Below are 17998 nucleotides of genomic sequence, written 5' to 3'. Positions count from 1 at the left end.
TCACAACTGAGCGTGCACGTGGCTTCTGCTGACATTGCTTTATGTTCAAGGAAAACCAGAAACATAAATGCTCATCAATAGGGCAATTAATAAACGAATCGAGCTACCTACCTTCAACGGACTGTTATTTATTGAAATGAAAAAATGCTTTATGAAGTGATTGCACTTTTAATCGCTGTGATTTTAGCCTATCCTCCAGGGTTCATATATCCAGCTATACCGTGCCTCCCTCCCTCAGCTGTGGTAGAGCGCTGGTCCCCCGCCACTTGCTGACCTCCTGACCCCTGCCTCATATTCACCCTGGTGCCTGAGTCTTGGGGCTCCTCGCTGCCCCAGGCACCTGCATTCTCCGCACAGATGGTCCGCGTACCTCTCACCCTTTGTGTTCCTTCAGCTGCTGAACTCCATGAGCCTTCATGTTACTCTTTTTGCTCATGACTGCCTGAGGTCCGCTCTAGATCCTAAACTGCTCCGTCTCTGAGGTCTTAAACTTCAGGACCATTTCTGAGCATCTCACTGTCATCACATGGATTCCTCAGCGGCATCATTAACCCCAGTCTTGAACCTGATTATTCCATTTTCTCCCTACCCACCACCCTCCTTTGGACTCCTTCCCAGTTTGGACTTGATCATGACTTCCCTCTCTGATCCTTTCTCTGTAGTCTGCACTACCTGGATAAACCTCCAGCTTCTTCAGCCAAACTCTGAACTTCCCTCCTCCATCAGTGAAAAGAAGCCCATCCCCAAGATCTGGCATCACCAACCCACAGTCCCCAGCTCAGCTGCACCCTCTGCTACTGGGCACTTGTCTCTGCTTTTAGTCTATAGCCTCTCCCAGGCCTCCAGGTTGCTACCACAAAGTCCCTTTGCCTATCCCCCATCCTACCCCTCTCCACTCCCCCAGGTCCTCCCCTTCAACAAAGAATCATTCTTCTTCACTGAGAAAGTCAAAGCCATCCCATAAAAAACTCCTTTACTTTCCGGTCCTACCCAAACCGACTTCCCTTCCCCGTCTTCCTCCCCCCAACTCCAGCCTAAGGACAGACTCTCCCTCTCTGTGCCCTGTGTCATCTCCAGTAGTCCACTCAAGCACCTACCTCTCCTTCCTAAGGCTTGTATGCCCTCCTTCTCCCCCTTCCTCCCTTTGGCCACCTTCCCATTTGACATTGACAGAGTTATAGCACGCACTTTCATTGCAGCTGTGGAGAAAGAAGTCAGATGTCAACAGCCTGAGAAGGTTCAGTGGGGCGAAGAAGCAGAAACAGGGAGCACCGATTACAATTTCTAAGGACATTTGGCGAGAAGGGAAAGTGAGGTGAACTTGAACGGAAAGCAAGATAAAGGAAAGGATGATTTTATGACTGTCGAGGCTTGAGCTTGTGAGACAGACATGTTGAACAGATCTTAAATATGAGAGAGATTGAAGCTACCTAGTGGAGCAAGTTCCAGGGGGGTGGATCAAAGCGTCCAGGAGGGATCAATTCTGGTACCCAGGAGAAATGCCTCTCTATGTCTACGGCAAGACAGAGGAGCTGAAGGTGGATAAGGATGTAGGTAGTCACTGGTGGGCAGCAGAGGCCAGATCAGAAAAAGTCGCACAGGTTTTAAGAGAACAGCTATTCAGACAGAAACAACATTTGGGCGGGTCTGTTCTGTCTGAGTTCTGTCCACCTGCTCATCCTGTACCACATGTACTCTCTCTGGTCTCAGTGGACATGACGCCAAACCCAGCAGTCTCAGAAGAAACCATATCTCTCTCCAGCAGAAGGTGGCGGCTCTGGTTTGATTCAAATGGCCTCTTCCTAGCTATGTGACCTTGTAGCTGATCACTGTGGGACTCGATTTCTTTGTCTGTACATGAGGCTTAAGTACTAAAAAGACAATGTATCCAATGTACTTACAGCTCAACGAGTGGGAACTGCAATGGAAGCTATCACTGTGGTAGCTAATTTGGAATTTCAGCCATGCTCATGGGCATCTTCGTGCTGAGGGCCCAAGGAGATTGCGGCAGCCCCTCCCTTCACAAGACTGTGGAGGGCTCGAGGGCTTCTGTAGGGTCTTACATTCCCCGACCAGCTTGCCTCCCCTCTATCCCATGATTCTGGTGCTCCTTTCCACACACTGTCCATCCTCCCCCACCTCCTCTTTCTGGCCATCTACATCCTGGCATTTCCCATGTATCTGCTGAACTTTGGGGGATTTTCTGGAACTGGACAGGCAAAAAATGGTTTCCCTACTTCTTGGTGAGTTTCACTGTGACATACAACGAGCAGATGGCAAACAAGAAGCGAGAGCTCTTCAGCAACATGCAGGAGTTTGCGGGACCCTCCGGGAAACTCTCCCTGCTGGAAGTGGGCTGTGGCACCAGAGCCAACTTCAAGTTCTACCCACCCGGGTGCAGGGTGACCTGTATTGACCCCAACCCCAACTTTGAGAAGTTCTTGTTCAAGAGCATTGCCGAGAACCGACACCTGCAGTTTGAACGCTTCGTGGTGGCTGCTGGGGAGAACATGGACCAGGTGGCCGATGGCTCTGTGGATGTGGTGGTCTGCACCCTGGTGCTATGCTCCGTGGAGAACCAGGAGCAGATTCTCCGTGAGGCGTGCACAGTGCTGCGGCCGGTGAGTGAAGCGAGAGGTGGGAGAGGCCCATCTGTGCTGTTCTTTAAGCTGGGCAGAGCATCAGGCTACATCAAGACACCTGTGGGCTTGGGTGCAGCTCACACTGAGATTAACCTTGGGCAAGTCACTTCACTCATTTATTTATTCATAAATGAATAAATAAACATCTCCAACAGATGTTTAGAGAATGACAACCATGTGTGACAACAGTGTTTCTGGGGTGAGAAAATTAGTGTCAGAAAGAACAAAAAACTTGCACATGTAGCCCACAAAAATGGCACAAAACAACTAAAACTCAGGCATCTTAACTTCCAGGCCACAAATATTCTCACCGTGTCACTCCTCTGGTGGCCTCCAACCTGACTTCTTCTAAATCCCATCTCAGCCCAAATTTCACAAGATGAGAACTTGCCCTACAGGACATGCCAGCACATGGCTCCCTTACAACCAATAACATGTTAAGTACACAGGTATCCATCTTTATTTGTGTCAGACATTCTTCAGTTTTACTCTGGAGCCTCCCAGAGTTACCTAAACATCATTCTCTCGCTCTTTTCCCTAATGACGGTCATTATTCATTGTTTCTGAAAAAAGAAGAAACAAAGCAAGCTGGGAAAGAGAGGAAGAGATGGTGGGAAGCAGTTCCAAACACGTTGCTCAGAGAATCATGGCCTAGCATCTTTGAACAGATTTGCTTTTCAGTGTTTATTATCTCATTGCTTTTCATTATAAAGGCAAATGATCAGTGCAGTGTCATCAGGAAAAAGAATTAAAAATTCAAGGATATAAGGTGGAGGGGAATGAAAGTTTTCCCTTTGCCTCCCTAAATCTTACTCCCTTAATCTGTCCTAGAGAGGCAGTAACTTGTGTTTCCCCTCCCTGGTATTTGGGAGTTTTTCTAACCCAAGTTCACTAATAGTTACTTTTCATTTTTTAAGTTATATTTGAACCCAGAATTCATTAACAAAGAACATAGTAGGGTTGGAAGTATGTGATCAAGCGGTAGAGTACCTGCCTAGCAAGCACAAAACCCTGAGGCCCTGAGTTCGAAACCCCAGTACCACCAAATAAAACAAAAATCAAAACACAAGAGTAAATAAAGAACATAGTAATATGACTTACTGAACTCAGACCAGAATAAGAGTCATTTTTATTTCCCCATCCTCTTTCTCTCTTTTCTCTCCACCCCACAAACTCCTCCATCCCAAAATCCTAGGTTTTATTGAAATAACCTGTAATTTTATTTCTAGTCCATTACTAAAGATTTTCCTCTCTCAACTTTATTTCAAAAATCCTTTCCAATTTATAAGTTTAAAATCACTTCATCCATTTACTTACTATAAATTTTACTGGATTTATTGTTTCCACTGTTTCTCTTGCTCTTTGTCTTCCTCTATGTTGAGTTTGGGGTTTGTTTGTTTTTCATATTTAATTTCTTTATTTGTCCAGACTACCTTCTTGAACGGTTTCCTTAGAAACTATTCATGTAGTTATCCTTCTATACCCAAAAATGGTCTTCTAACCTCACCCTTAAATAATATTTTGACCAAGATTCTTGAACCTCAAATTTGTGAGCATTGTCCCATGGTCCTTGGATTTTCCAAGTTGCAAAAGATATCTTCAGTGCCATTCTGATTCTTCTTCTTTTTCAGGTGACAGGTTTTGTTGTCGATTGGTTGTTTTCATATCTGAAATTTTTTAGGACTTTCAGCGTCTTTGACATTTCAGAAATTTCAGCAGGGTATGTTCTGTATGTGTCTTATGTGTCTTGTTTTTGTTAATCTTGCTAAGCATTCAAAAAACTCTTTTGATATTAATACTCAAGTCTTTCTTTGGGTCACAAAATTTTTCTTGCTACTTCTTTATTGATTTTACTCAATTTGTTCCTTTCCCTTCTTTTGAAACAAATGTTCAGATGCATGATCTCCTAGCCTTGGCATTCTTCCTCTTACCCTTTGACACATAATTTCCATTTTGTTATGCTTTTGTTCCACGTTGCAAGATAATTCCTCAATTTGATCTGTAGGGTGAGTTCTTCTATGGTCCAGCAACATTTACTCTACTTTTCACTCACTCTATTCAATCTTAAATTGAGAATTTTTATAAATTGCCAGGTCATTCACATTTCCAGATCATTCTTTAGCAATATGTTGTTGACTTCTCATAGACATGTTTTTGAATTATAGGTTATTTTTAAGTTGTATCTTATTTATTCCATTAAATTTTCTTTGATAGGAGGCATCTGTTCTAATTATTGAAGTTGATGGTCTCCTTCTAGCTGGCAGCAAATGGGCTGGCAGGCCGGATCCTCTTGTGTGAAGAGTGGGGAGAGCCTCCAGCTTCCTTGGCTGCTTCAGGTGTCAACAGAAAGCAGCTCAAGCAAACAGAGTGGGTCCTTCCAGGAAGGCCGATGTTAATAGATTTCATGGTTTCTCTCTAGACTTTCTGCAGAATAGCCATAGCTGGGTCCTTTCCTTGCTCTGAGAGAGAACTTAGATGATTCAGGCAGTCTTACCTCTGCTAGACAAATTAGTGGTGCCCCCACCCCCAAACACTTTGGGTTCAGGGCTTTAAGAAGTCAAAGTTTCTCATGTGTCTACAGCAAGAAACCAAGTTTCTCCCTCCCCCCCGACCCTTATTAGCTGAATATATGTTTTTGTCCTATTGGCTGAGTATCCCAGCAGGACAATGGGAAATAAAGTCACCTTCTTGGTCTGGGGACATGGCTCAGTGGTAGAGTATTTGCCTAGCAAGTACAAGGCCTTGAATTCAACCCCCAGTAGCACCCCCAAAAATAAATAAATAAGTCACCTTCTCCATTTCTGCCACCATTTTCCCAATATACCCCAGAGATAGATGAATGGGTGGATAAATAGGGATATAAATAGACAAATGATATATATTTTTATCAAAGTTATTCATGCACATGATTTAGAGGCAAATGCTAAGGCTTATGATGAAAAATAGTAGCTCTCACCCACACACAATTTCTATTCCCTAAGGACAACCACATTCAAGTTTTAGCCTTGTACTTTAAAAATTTACATCTATATAACATTTTTATACTACTACTTCTCAACTTTTCACGTTTGGTTACTTTCCTCAGCACTATGACAAAATACCTGACAGAAACAACTTAAAGGAGAAAAAATTTACTTTGACACTCAGTTTCAGAGGGTTCAGTCCAAGTTTGCTTGGCTCTGTTGATTCTGGGCCCATGGTTAGGCACAGCATCACGGTGGCAGGAACATGGGGCACAGGCTCCTCACCTCATGGCAGTCAGGAAACAGAAAAAAGTGGGGGACAGAGCAAGACATAGCCCCCATGACCTATTTCCTCCAAGTAAACCCCACTTTCTATTTTTCACTAACTCAATAATGTCATCATATCATGAATCCATCAAGGGATTAGTCCATTGATTAGGTCAGAGCCCATGGGTCCTACTCATCTCTGGAAATGCCATCATAGACACACCCAGATATGTGTTACTAATGCCCTACCAGTCTCTCAACTCACTGAATTGACAATGAAGATTAACCACGACAAGACATTGACTACTAGCTTGCCTCGCTAGAAAGTGAGAGCTCAACTCTCTTCCCCAACCACCCCAGAGCCACCAAACTTTCATCTCCCCTCATTCTGACAGTCATTTCATGAGTTGGTATTTGCAGCAGAGTCACATAGTATGCCTAATTTACTTCTTGGACCACGTAATCAATATGCCTTCTTACTGTGGTTTTCCCGGAGCTGATAAATCATCCCATTTGTGTAAGCCTCTTGGTCTGTTCAAACATGGCTAACTTTATGTGGGTTTTGTCACTCAGAGCCACTTTCCCCAAAGTCTCTCTTGCCATGTTCCCCCTGTGCCTGCTGCATTGTACTTTCTCCTTAGTTTTTGGTACAGCATATCCTTTGAACACTTTCTGAAAAAGGATGCCTGCGAGGTAAATATGCTGAAAAAATATACATCTGGATTTTCTTTATCCTCCAAACTAATTCATAGTTTGGACAGCTGTAGAATCCTGAATTTAAGAATGCTCTCTCTCAAAATTCTGAAAATAACCATTTTCTTCTAGCTGCTGGTATCACTGCTGAGAAGTCTGAAGTCATTCTGATTCTATATTTCTTATATAAAATCTTTCCTCCCTATTCATATGTTTGTAGAATCTTTCCTTTCCTAGTGAAAACTTAATAAGATCTATTGGAAATTTAATGGGCTATTTCAATCTGAAAGTTCATAGCTTTCAGTTCTGGAAATTTCCCTCGGATTATTTCTTTCATGTTTGGGTTTCGTTTGTGTAGGTTTTTGTTTGTTTGTTTGTTTGGTGGGTTGATTGGTTGGTTGGTTGGAGGGTTGGCTGGTTGGTGGTTGGTTGGTTGGTATTGGCTGTTTTCATTGTTGTTTTGTTTTGATTTGGTTTGGTTTTCTTACATTTTCTCTGTTCCCTTTTTCTGGAACTCTTTTATTCCCATGTTGGGCCTCATGAACCTATTTCTCTAATTTTCTCATTCCTCTCCCTTTTGTCCTTTTAAAATATATTCTATATTTCCTTCAGATTATCTTTAAAGCCTTTTACTAAATTTTCATTACTACTAGCATTGTTTTAGCTCCCAAGGATTCATTTTGTTTTCTGCCTTTAAAAAATATATAATTAATTAATTAATTAATTATATCATTCTATTCCTGTTTCATGGGTGACATATCTTCTCTTTCTCTGGTAATATTTTTAAAACAGAGGGGATTTTAAGTATTTCCATCTCCAATTTATTCTTTGTTTTCTTCAGGTTTTAGAAGGTCCTTTGCAGGGAGGTCCTGTTTGTAGTCTGAGTCTATTTGGTTTTGGAGGCTCTTTGTTGTTGTTGTTTTTTGGGAGGGCTGCACTGGGATTTGAACTCAGTCCTTGTGCTTGCTAAGCAGGTGCTCTTTCATTTGAGCCACTCCTCCAACCCCTTCCCATTTGGTTTTTCTGTTTTTGTTTTTGTTTGTTGTTTGTTTTTGCAGTACTGGGGTTTGAACTCAGGGCCTACACCTTGAGCTACTCCACAGCCCTTTGTTGGGATGGATTTTTCAAGATAGGGCCTTGGGAACTATTTGCCCAAGCTGACTTAGAACCACAATCCTCCTGATCTCTGCCTCTTGAGTAGCTATGATTATAGGCAACCACCACCAGCACCTGCCCTCGCAACAATGATTTTAACAAGGGATGTACCGTTCCTAGAAGTACTGCAATACCAGGTCGATGCATGGAGTGGACGGAGCAAGCTCCTATTCCATCTCCCTGCTCCAAAAATCCATTTAATATGTTGTCCTCAGATAGAGGACATATCAGATATTAAACTGATAAGAACAGATGCTACACTCGATCTTAACCAAAAGGCCAAGATAAGCTCCAGTTTTTGTGTGAGATGCTCTTTGTAGAGGACTGGTGACCCATAGCTGCCTCACATTTCAGGGGTGTCACCATAGGTTGGCTAGGCGCGCCAGGAGCATGGATGCAGCATGTCAACCCTAGGTGAGCTGGTTGAGCTATTCACATGGGTAAATCTCAATATCAGTGTTTGAGGAGATTTCCTTTTCAGCTGGTCATACTTAAAGAAGAATCTCCCAAATGTCTTCGGGGATTGTGTGAACCTGGTTCCAGCATGCTGGAAGCCAAATGAGAGAAGAGAATCTGAGGTTTCAGCATTCAGCAGTAAACTTTTGCTTATTGCCTTCGTTTCTCTGTGCTCACAAGGTATCTATGTACCTTGTTACAGAGATCCTCTATTTAACCATCTCCAGAGCACAAGCCTGCAGTCCTCTGCTGAGGTGGGGAGGGACAGAACCCAGCTGCTCTGAGTGGGGTAGGAAGTTTAACGATCCAATGGCTTATTAAACAGACTTCAACCAATCATCCAGGGTTTGTTGTAGTTGTCGTTCATTTGTTTATGTTGCTACTGGAGTTTGAACTCAGTGCCTTGAATTTACTAGTCACTTGAGCCACACCTCCAGCTCCTCCTTACCTCAACCCTTTTGATGTGCTTCACATAAAATCAAATGTATCCATTGCAAGTAAACATTTGGATCAGTTTAATAAATCCATACTCTCTTGTTGCCATCACCAAAATAAACATAGAGAATCTACCTGTCACCTCCAAAAGATTCCCATAACCCTAGGCCCCAAGCACACCTCACCTACCTTCTTTTTTTGCTGAAGACAATCTTTGGGGGACTCACCCATATTGTTGCCCATATCAATTTATTGTTATTGCTGAGTAGCATTTGTTGTGCACATAGCACAGTTTGTTTATACATACCTTTAATGGACATTCCATTTTTGTCTCTTACAAATAAAACTGATAGAAACAAACACTTTTGTACAAGTATTTTATAGCATACATTTTCATTTCCCCTGGGTAAATAAGTATCTAGAAGTAGAATTTCTAGGTTGGGTAGTTTAACTTGAAAAGAAATTGCTGAGCTGAGCGTGGTTGTGCACACCTGTAATCCCAGCACTCAAAAGCCAGAAGAAGCAAAAGGATCATAAGTTTGAGGCCAGCTGGGCTACATAGCAAATTCAAGGCTGACCAGCAATATAAAATAGGCTTGCCATTTTGCTTTCCCATCAGCAACACAGGAACAATCTACTTGCTCAACATACTCATCAACTCTTTTTTATTTTTCAGTGCTGGGGTTTGAACTCAGGGCCTACACCTTGGGCCACTCCACCAGCCCTAGTTTTGTGAAGGGTTTTTTTGAGATAGGGTCTCATGATCAAGGCTTTGAACCTCGATCCTCCTGATCTCTGCCTCCTGAGTAGCTAGGATTACAGGCATGTACCACCAAGCCCAGCAGCTGTTTATATCATCAGTACTTCTGATGGAGGTATGGAGATCGCTCATGATAACTGTGATTTGATTTCCCTAACAATTAATGGTGAGCATATTTTATGCTTATTGGCCATTCGTATATCTTATTCTGTGATATCAAATATTTACCCATTATTTGTCTCCTTCTTGACTTACCAGTGCTGTTTAAGTATTCTGCAGTGAAGAAAATTGTCAGACATATGAATATGAATATTTCTCCTGGTCTGTGGCTTGCCTTTTTGTTTTGTTTTGGTTTTGAGACAGGGTCTCACTATGTAGCTAGGCTGGCCTGGAACTCACTATACAGTCCAGGCTGGCCTCAAATTCACAATCCTTCTGCCTCTGCCTCCTGAATGCTGGGATTACAGGCATGCACCACCATGCCCAACTGTATCTTCTCGTTTTTTGATGATGTCTTCCAAAAAGCAAAAGGTTTCCTTTTTTGGTTTCGGGGGATGTTTTTTGGTGGTACTAGGGCTTGAACTTAGGGCCTCATGCTTGCTAGACAAGCACACTTGAGCTATGCCCCCAACCCTTTTTTGCTTTGTTATTTTTCAGGTAGGCTCACACTCAGACTATGATCCTCTCACCTACTGCCTCCCACATAACTGAGATCACAGGTGTGTACCACCACAACCAGCTTATTGATTGAGACGGGGTCTCAATAACTTTTTGTCTGGGCTGGTATTGAACTTTGGTCTTCCCAATCTCTCCCTACCAAGTAGCTTGGATTACCTGTGCCACCATTTTGAGGCAGGATTTATTTTTATTTTAGTCCAATTTATCAATTTTTGTTTTATGCACCATGCTTTTGCATTTTAACTAAGAAATCTCTGTCTACCTCTAGATTATAAAGATTTTCTCTTGTTTTCTTCTAGAAGTTTTATAGTTTCATATTTTCTATCGAGGTGTGATCCATTTTCAGTCCATTTGGGGGCAGGACAGAACTAGACTTTGAACTCAGGATCCTGAACTTACTTGAGCCATGCCCCCAGCCTTTTTTTACTTTAGTTTATTTTTCAGACAGGGTCTTGCGCTTTTTACCATGGCTGGTCTCGGATCTTGATCCTCCTACCTCTGCCTCCTGAACTGGGATTACAGGCATGTACTACCACACCTGGCCCTCATCCCCAGTTAACTTTTGTGGAATGTACTAAATTACTTTTTGATCATTTGTTGAAAAGACCATTCCTTCTCCATGGGATTACCTTTAAACCTTTGTGTGAGTCTGTTTCTAGATTGTATTCTGTTCCACCCATCTATGTGTTTATAGATTTTGCTGGAGCCAGACTGTTGATCACGGTACTTTTTTATTATGTGTTGAACAAAGGGTATAATTTCTCCACATCCACTTCTGTTGGGGTGAACTGTAAATTGAGAGGAGTCCTTCTTCTGAGTTAGCTTGGGCTTCCACCAAAGCAGGACCTTTCTGTGGTCTCTGTTGAATGCCCCAGGAATTCAATAAGGACTCTTCTCAGAAATGGCTGGAAGTTGAAATGCTTTTCAAGCCTTTTTTTTTTGTTTTTTGAGCTCTGAAAATCATTTGGCTTCCAAGATTCAGCGTCCTTGGAGCTACGTTACAACTTGTCCTCCTTTCCAGTTTCCGAAAGAGCTCTGCCATCATCTCCCTTGCTGTTTACTTTGTCCGTTGTACATGCTGACAGCTGAAACTGCTGCTGTCATGCTCAGCCAGTGCTGCTACAATCTTCCAAAGTGTTCCTAAAAAGCACCATGCTGTGCAAACTCATGCAAGAGAAAGCATGGTATGGAAGGGAGGAAGTGGTGTTGGGGACAGAGCACTCAAAAGCTTCATTAGCTACCCATGCACAAAATAGGAACCTGGTGAAATGGTTACCAAATGGTTAAGAAATATGTAGCTATCACAATGAATACAGCATTATATGTTGGAAAAAACTCTGAAGTGTGTTTGTGGGAGTGGACATGGGAGCATGAGGGGGGTGCAGCGTGTGAGGTTTTGGGAATGGCTTAGTCACCTGAAGCCCTATGACAAGATTTTAACCCCTGGTGTTGGGTGGATGTGGGCAGTGAACTGAAGTGGCTGGCAGGTGTTTGAGATGTGTGTTATATGTTCCTGTGTGGCTCGGTTATGCTGAGAGGCAACTATTCTGCATTTTTTTTTTTGATGGTAGTGGTGGTACTAGAAGGCCCTGTTTTTTTTAGTTCAGTTATTTTTCAGATAGGATCTTGTGTTTTATGCCCAGGGTCAGCCTCAAACCATGACCCTCCTACTTAAGCCTTCAGAGTAGCTGGGATGACAGGCGTGTGCCAACACATCAGCGTTATTTTATTATCATTGATTATTAATTATCAGAGGGGTTCACTGTGGTATTTCCACACGTGCCTATGTTGTACATTGAGTAGATTAAACTCCTCTAATGTTCTTTCTTTCTTCTCCTGTCCCACCTTCCCCACCACCCCCCTCCCATGGCTTGTTTGTTGAGATGAGAGTCTTGCTAATTTTTGCTAGCCTTGAACGCCGATGCTCCCTACCTCTACCTCCCAAGAAGCTGGAATTACCAGCGCTTCTCACAGACAAGTTGCGCACAAGCAAATGTGAAAGTCATGGGATGCTCACCCTGTTCCATGACCCATCTACTGTGTTGACACCAGTTCCCATTTCAAAACAACCAACTGGTGGAATTTTTATCTAACTAAATAAATAAACTTCGCTGCAGTTTCTGTGGGGCTCAGAAGGGAGCAGAAGTACGTGTGTGGGTTCAATCTCCACATTTAACTGGAGGCTGCTTACTTCTTCACCTGGGCATCTTCCCACGTAGCGGGGTGTTCCAGTAAGGACCGGTAACTACCTCCGAAAACCCACTGGCCAAGGCAACTTCTGACCTTTATGAAATCCTCACTGATACTTGATGGATAGGGAGGAAGTGAAAGTTGCTCTGTGGCTACTTAATACCTCAAGCCAACAAAACATTTGTGTGGATTTATAAAGAGAGACTGGTTTTTTGGTGGTACTGGGGTTTGAACTCAGGGCCTCACACTTGCTAGGCAGGCGCTCTACCGCTTGAGCCACTCTACCAGCCCTGATTTGTGTTAGATATTTTCAAGATAGAGTCTCATGAACTAATTGCCCAGGCTGGACTCCCATCTCCAGGATACACTCTTGGCTTTGTGGACCATGTAACTGCCAAACATAACTTCTCCAATCAGCAATTCTCAGACCGGCCTCACCCTTCTTATTTAAGACTTGACAAAAGAGACCGAGGATGCTCTGGAATCAGCTGCTTTCTCAGCCAACAGGACAGCTGCCATAGGTCCACTGACCAGGGAGCTCATGCCTTCCCAACTCTCTGTGTACACTGTGAATGAAAAAGAAAGCATGGACCCCAGGGACCTCAACACCCCGGGCCTCCAGGCCTGACCTTACCCGAGAGGTTCCAAAAAGGAGACAGTAGCCACACCAGTTATTTGAACAGGTAGAATTCAATGGGAAGAATTTTTAATTAAGCAGAGAGCTATTAACTTGGTGACAGGGCAAAAAGAGAACTCTAGGATAGCACAGAGCTGCCATAACTTGGACCAAGGGAACAAAGGGAAGAGGTTAGAGGTAACTGAAGCTGAGTGGAGGGGCCCCTGAAAAGCAGACCTGTGGGAGAAGTGCTGCCTGGGCAGGCCTGGTATGTCTAAGAGGGAAGATGCGATAAAGCTGACTCTCCAAGGGTTGGAAGCCTGCCAAGTGGATGTCAGGAAAAGCAAAACACATAACAGCAAACAGCCAGAAAGGCCAGGCCCCCAAAGGCACCCTCTGGCACCCCCTATCTGCAGGTCGTAATGGAAATAGCTGGCAAAACAGGTGAATTAAGGAGTCCTGACGGCAGCACCTCAAAGCCCAGTCTGTGAGTGTGGGATCCCAGCTAAGAGACAGTAACTTAGTAACTGTCACACTCATCAGCTGGTAATGCTATCTGCTCTGAACCAGCCCTTCCTTTGGGCATTAGCCCCCATGTCACTCCTCAGCCTTCCAGTGAGGGCTTTGCATGGCTCCTGATACAACCGGCTTAGTCATAGGTTCACTTAGTTGAGATGCCCTGTTTTTGGCTTTCTGATTGAGCAACAAAAATATCTTTGTACCTTCAATTCCTGCCATCATTCCTGGTACATAGCAGGTAACCTTTAAATGTTTCTTGACTAAAACCAAACTTGTATTCAAATGTATGCTAACTTTTCTGTCTTAAAAAAGTATCACCTATTTTTCAAAAGGATACTACACCATTGTGATTGGAGTCATCATTCCAATTAGAGCAACCCTTTAGACAAGCAATTTGATTTTTAAAGACTCATGATGATGTCCTGCATGGTAACATTTTCACAGTGAGAAAGAGAATGCAGCCACGTGTTCTACATAAGGGAGCTATTGAGTAAACTGCAAGACACTTCCTCGTTCATATAAGTCCACATTTAGAATCAGTTATGGCGATAGTATTGTCTATGAAAAATATTTGTGCTTTGAAGAGGACAGATTCCAGAGTCAAAGACACTTAGGCCCCAATCCTAGCACGCCCATGCATGGGAGTCTTGGTTTCTTTATCTCTAACATCAGAAAAATGCCTACTTTGCAAGATTTGTCAAGGATTAAATGGGAAAGAGAAACAACGAGCTATACAGAGCCAGCACTTATATTTCACAAGTAGTGAATGTTTTTATCGTCTTAAGTAAACATGCACAATGGAAATACATAGCAACAGCACACTGGTGAGTATGCTTAAAAGAAAAACTGATACACTGGAGAAAAACTAAAAGGAATACACCAAAGTATGAAACGATTGTGTTCAAGAGGTGAAATGATGGGTGACTTTTCCCTTCGTTGTGAAAAAATGTGATATAAGAATATATACAGCCGGGTGCTGGTGGCTCACACCTGTAATCCTAGCTACTTAGGAGGAAGAGATCAGGAGGACTGAGGATTGAAGACAGCCCAGGCAAATATTTCCACTAGACCTTATCTCAAATACCCTTCACAAAAATAGGGCTGGTGGAGTGGCTCAAGGTGAAGGCCCTGAGTTCAAGCCCCAGTACCTAAAAAAAAAGAATACATACAGAGCCAGGTGCTAGTGGCTCACACCTATAATCTTAGCTACTTGGGAGGCTGAGATATGGAAGATCTCAGTTAGAAGCCAGCCTAGGCAAAAATTTCACAAGACTTCATCTCAACAAATATGGGCCTGGTAGCACATATTTTCATCCAAGGTGTGCAGGAGGCTGAGATCAGGAAGATCTCAGTTCTAGGCCAACCTGGGCAAAAAAGTTCACAAGATCCCCATCTCAACAGAAAAGGCTAGAGGTGGTGGCACATACCTGTCACCCACCTACAGTGGAAATCTTAAATAGGATCACAGCCCAGGCAGGTCAGACGAGGCAAAAATTGAGACCTTATCTCCAGAATAATCAGAGCTAAAAGGGCTGGAGGCATGGCTCAAGCAGTAGAGTATCTGCCTAGCAAGTGCAAAGCCCTGTGTTCAAACCCCAGTACTGCAAAAGCAAGAAGAATGCATATAAAATGTACTTAGTCTCCCCCCCTCTATGCCCCCCATCCCACATTCATGACAGAGTTCCTAAACCTCTATAATTTCCTTAAGGTCAGGGGTGTTTTGTTCTATTATTTGTTTCTAGTATTTGGCCCCAATTCCTGACATAGAGTCACTCCTGTGGACTCCGGGGTGGCTTCAGGATGGGGAGCTAGTTGTAGAAAAGGCCACACAGTGATTAGAAACTTGGAGCTTTCAGCTACATCTCCTGTGCTCCAAGGAGGGGAGTGGGGCTGGGGAATGAGTTAATAATCCATCATGCCTACACGATAATACCTTCATAAAAATTCCTGAATTATGGCAATAGGAGGGCTACCAGGTTGGTGAATTCATCTGCATGCCAGGAGGGTACTACACCTTCCATGAGAACAGAAGAGCTTGAGTTCAGCAACCTCTGGAAATTTCTCTAAGTACCTCTTTTTCTGGGTCTTCATTTGTATCTATTTTTTCTTTTGTGATACCAAGGATCAAACCCAGGGCCATCTGCATGATAAGTAGGTACTCTGTTACTCTGTTACACACCAGGTTCGCTTTATACTATCTTTTATAGTAGACTGATGAACATAAGTAAAGTGTTTCTCTGAGTCCTGTGAATCCTATGGAAAATTATCAAACCTGAAGTGAGAGTTGTAGGAAGCCCTGAACTTCAGCCAAGTCAGAAGGAAGAGTGGCCCCTGAGCCCAAGGCTGGGGCTCAGGTGTGGGGAATGGACCGTCTGTGGGACTGGGCCCTTACCTGGCAGTCTCCACTAACTGCAAGTAGGTAGGTGCTATCAGCAGCACTGAATTAACTTGTAGGCCACCCAGTTGGTGTCCCCAGAGAATTGGAAAATTGCTTTGGTGTAGAAAGCCTACACGCTTGGTGTCAAAAGTGCTGTGAACAAAGAAACAATTTCCCTTTATAAATATTAAGGTTGCAGTTTAACATTTTAATAATGGCAAGACATATATAATTTTTAAGGGCAAGGTTTGAGCAAAATATTTTCTTGATTTAAAAAAAATTGCAGCATCCAGGCACCCCTATAATCCCAGGTACTCAGGAGATGGATTGGGAGGATTGCAATTTGAAGCCAGCCCAGCAAAAATTTAGTGAGATCCCCCAGCTCAACCAATATAGCTGTGCATGGTGGCCAGCACCTGTTATCCCAGCTACAAGGCAGGCTAAAATAGGAGGATCTCAGTCCAAAAATAACCAAAGCAAAAAGGATTGGAGTTATGGCTCAAGCAGTAGAGTGCCTTGCCTAACAAGCGCGAGGCCCTGAGCTCAAACCCCAGTACATACAGAAGATGTCAACTAATAAATTCAGTCACGTTGATGGCCTTGCAACCATCATAGTATTGATTAAGTTGAGAAACACAGATGATGGTAGAACTGTTAGGAGGAAGTTTGAAAAGGATCAGGATATTTACATAGCCACAAAGTATCAACCCACAAAGTGCTTTTTAATTACAAAGAGGACAAAAAGTATTTTAACATGGAGACACTCTTCAGACCTCATCTTTGTCAAGTGATCAAAGTCAGCACCACCAGTAACAAAACAAATTGACGTCATGAACTGCCCGACGGAATGCTGTAGGAAGACAGCAGCATCGCTTCTGTGATTTTCCTAGTAAAAACAAATAAGCAGGATCTAATCATGAGGAAACATCACACAGACCCAAATTCAGGGACATTCTACAAAATACCTGGCTCATCCTCAAGCCAGGTGAAGTGGGCACTAGTAATCCTAGCTATTCACGAGGCAGAGATCAAGAGGAGCAAAGCCAGCTCCACCAAAGAGTTCATAAGACCCTATTGCAAAAAACAAACAAAAAAAAAATCAAAAAGGGCTGGTGGAGTGGCTCAAGGGGTAGGCCCTGAGTTCAAGCCCTAGTATGAAAATCGAGACTGAGGAACTGTTCTAGGTTAACAAAGACTAACAAGATATGATTACCAGGCATGGTGACACATATCTTTAATCCAAGTTACTTGGGAGGCTGAGACAGAATTGTGAGTTCCACATAAAACAGAAGGGGTGGGATGTAGCTCAGTGGAATAGCATTTGCCTAACATGCAAGAGATCCTGGGTGTGAGTCCAGTACTGCAAAACTAACAAACAAGACATGATAGTCATTGGCTATCAGTGTTGGAGCACTTGTCTAGCATGTACAAGGTCCTAGGTTCGATCCCCAGAACCATGAAGAAGAAGAAGGAGTTGGGGGAGGAGGAGGAGGAGGAGGAAAGGTATGGTGACCAAATGCATCAATATATGATTCTGAACTATATAGGACAAGACTGGGACAACCAGTAAAATGTGAATGGGGTCTGAGGGTTACATAGCAGTAATATATTGATATTAAATTCCTGCTTTTAATGACAGTGTTATCATTAAGTAAGAGAATGATCTTGTTTGTAGAAAATACACATTAAAGTATTTAGGGTTTAAGGACCATCAGGTCCAATACACTGCTCTCAAATGGTTCAGAAAAAAAAAGTTCTTTATACTATTTCCGTACCTTTTCTGTAGGTTAGAAATGATTTCAAAAAGTTTGTCAGTTCTCACCAAAAGTTCTGACTGTTCGTTTATCTCACTAAAAGCAAAGGCTACAGCCAGCTCAAGCAGCCAAACCTGTTTACCCTGACTGCCAGGGACAGAGTGCCAGGCGTGGGCTGGGTAAACACCTCTCTGTCCAGAGATTCAGACCTGAGACTGAACAGGAGAGGGCTGGACTGAGGCTGCAAGACAAGGCTTACTTGAGGACCTTTAGCACTAAGCACTTGGAGTTGATCAGAAGCCCATGGCCTTAGGGAGAAGCAAAGCAGGATTCTTTCTACACCGCACTGTGATCAAGACCTTCTCCTCAAGCCCTGAATGCTTGTGTAGAAGGTGGAGTTTATGCAGAGAGGGGAAGAGAGGGAATGAAAAGATCTGAGCCTCTGACTTCTGATATTGTCACCTTATGTTTATAATGTATATGTGTTTGTTGA

The 17998-nt window shown here is 43.1% G+C and overlaps 1 non-coding gene and 1 pseudogene across 1 annotated transcript; one reads left to right on the top strand and one right to left on the bottom strand.

The window, feature by feature from the left end:
* The first annotated feature begins 1499 nt into the window (after positions 1 to 1499).
* LOC109684084 (thiol S-methyltransferase TMT1A pseudogene) lies at positions 1500 to 12867 on the top strand (annotated as a pseudogene).
* LOC141425970 (U2 spliceosomal RNA) lies at positions 7821 to 8008 on the bottom strand. The gene has a single exon (XR_012451095.1). It is a non-coding gene; the product is annotated as a U2 spliceosomal RNA (small nuclear RNA).
* Positions 12868 to 17998: the final 5131 nt, after the last annotated feature.

This window comes from Castor canadensis, chromosome 8, assembly GCF_047511655.1.
Source record: "Castor canadensis chromosome 8, mCasCan1.hap1v2, whole genome shotgun sequence".
In the NCBI taxonomy this organism is placed as follows: domain Eukaryota; kingdom Metazoa; phylum Chordata; class Mammalia; order Rodentia; family Castoridae; genus Castor; species Castor canadensis.
This window is presented reverse-complemented; position numbering and strand designations above follow the sequence as displayed.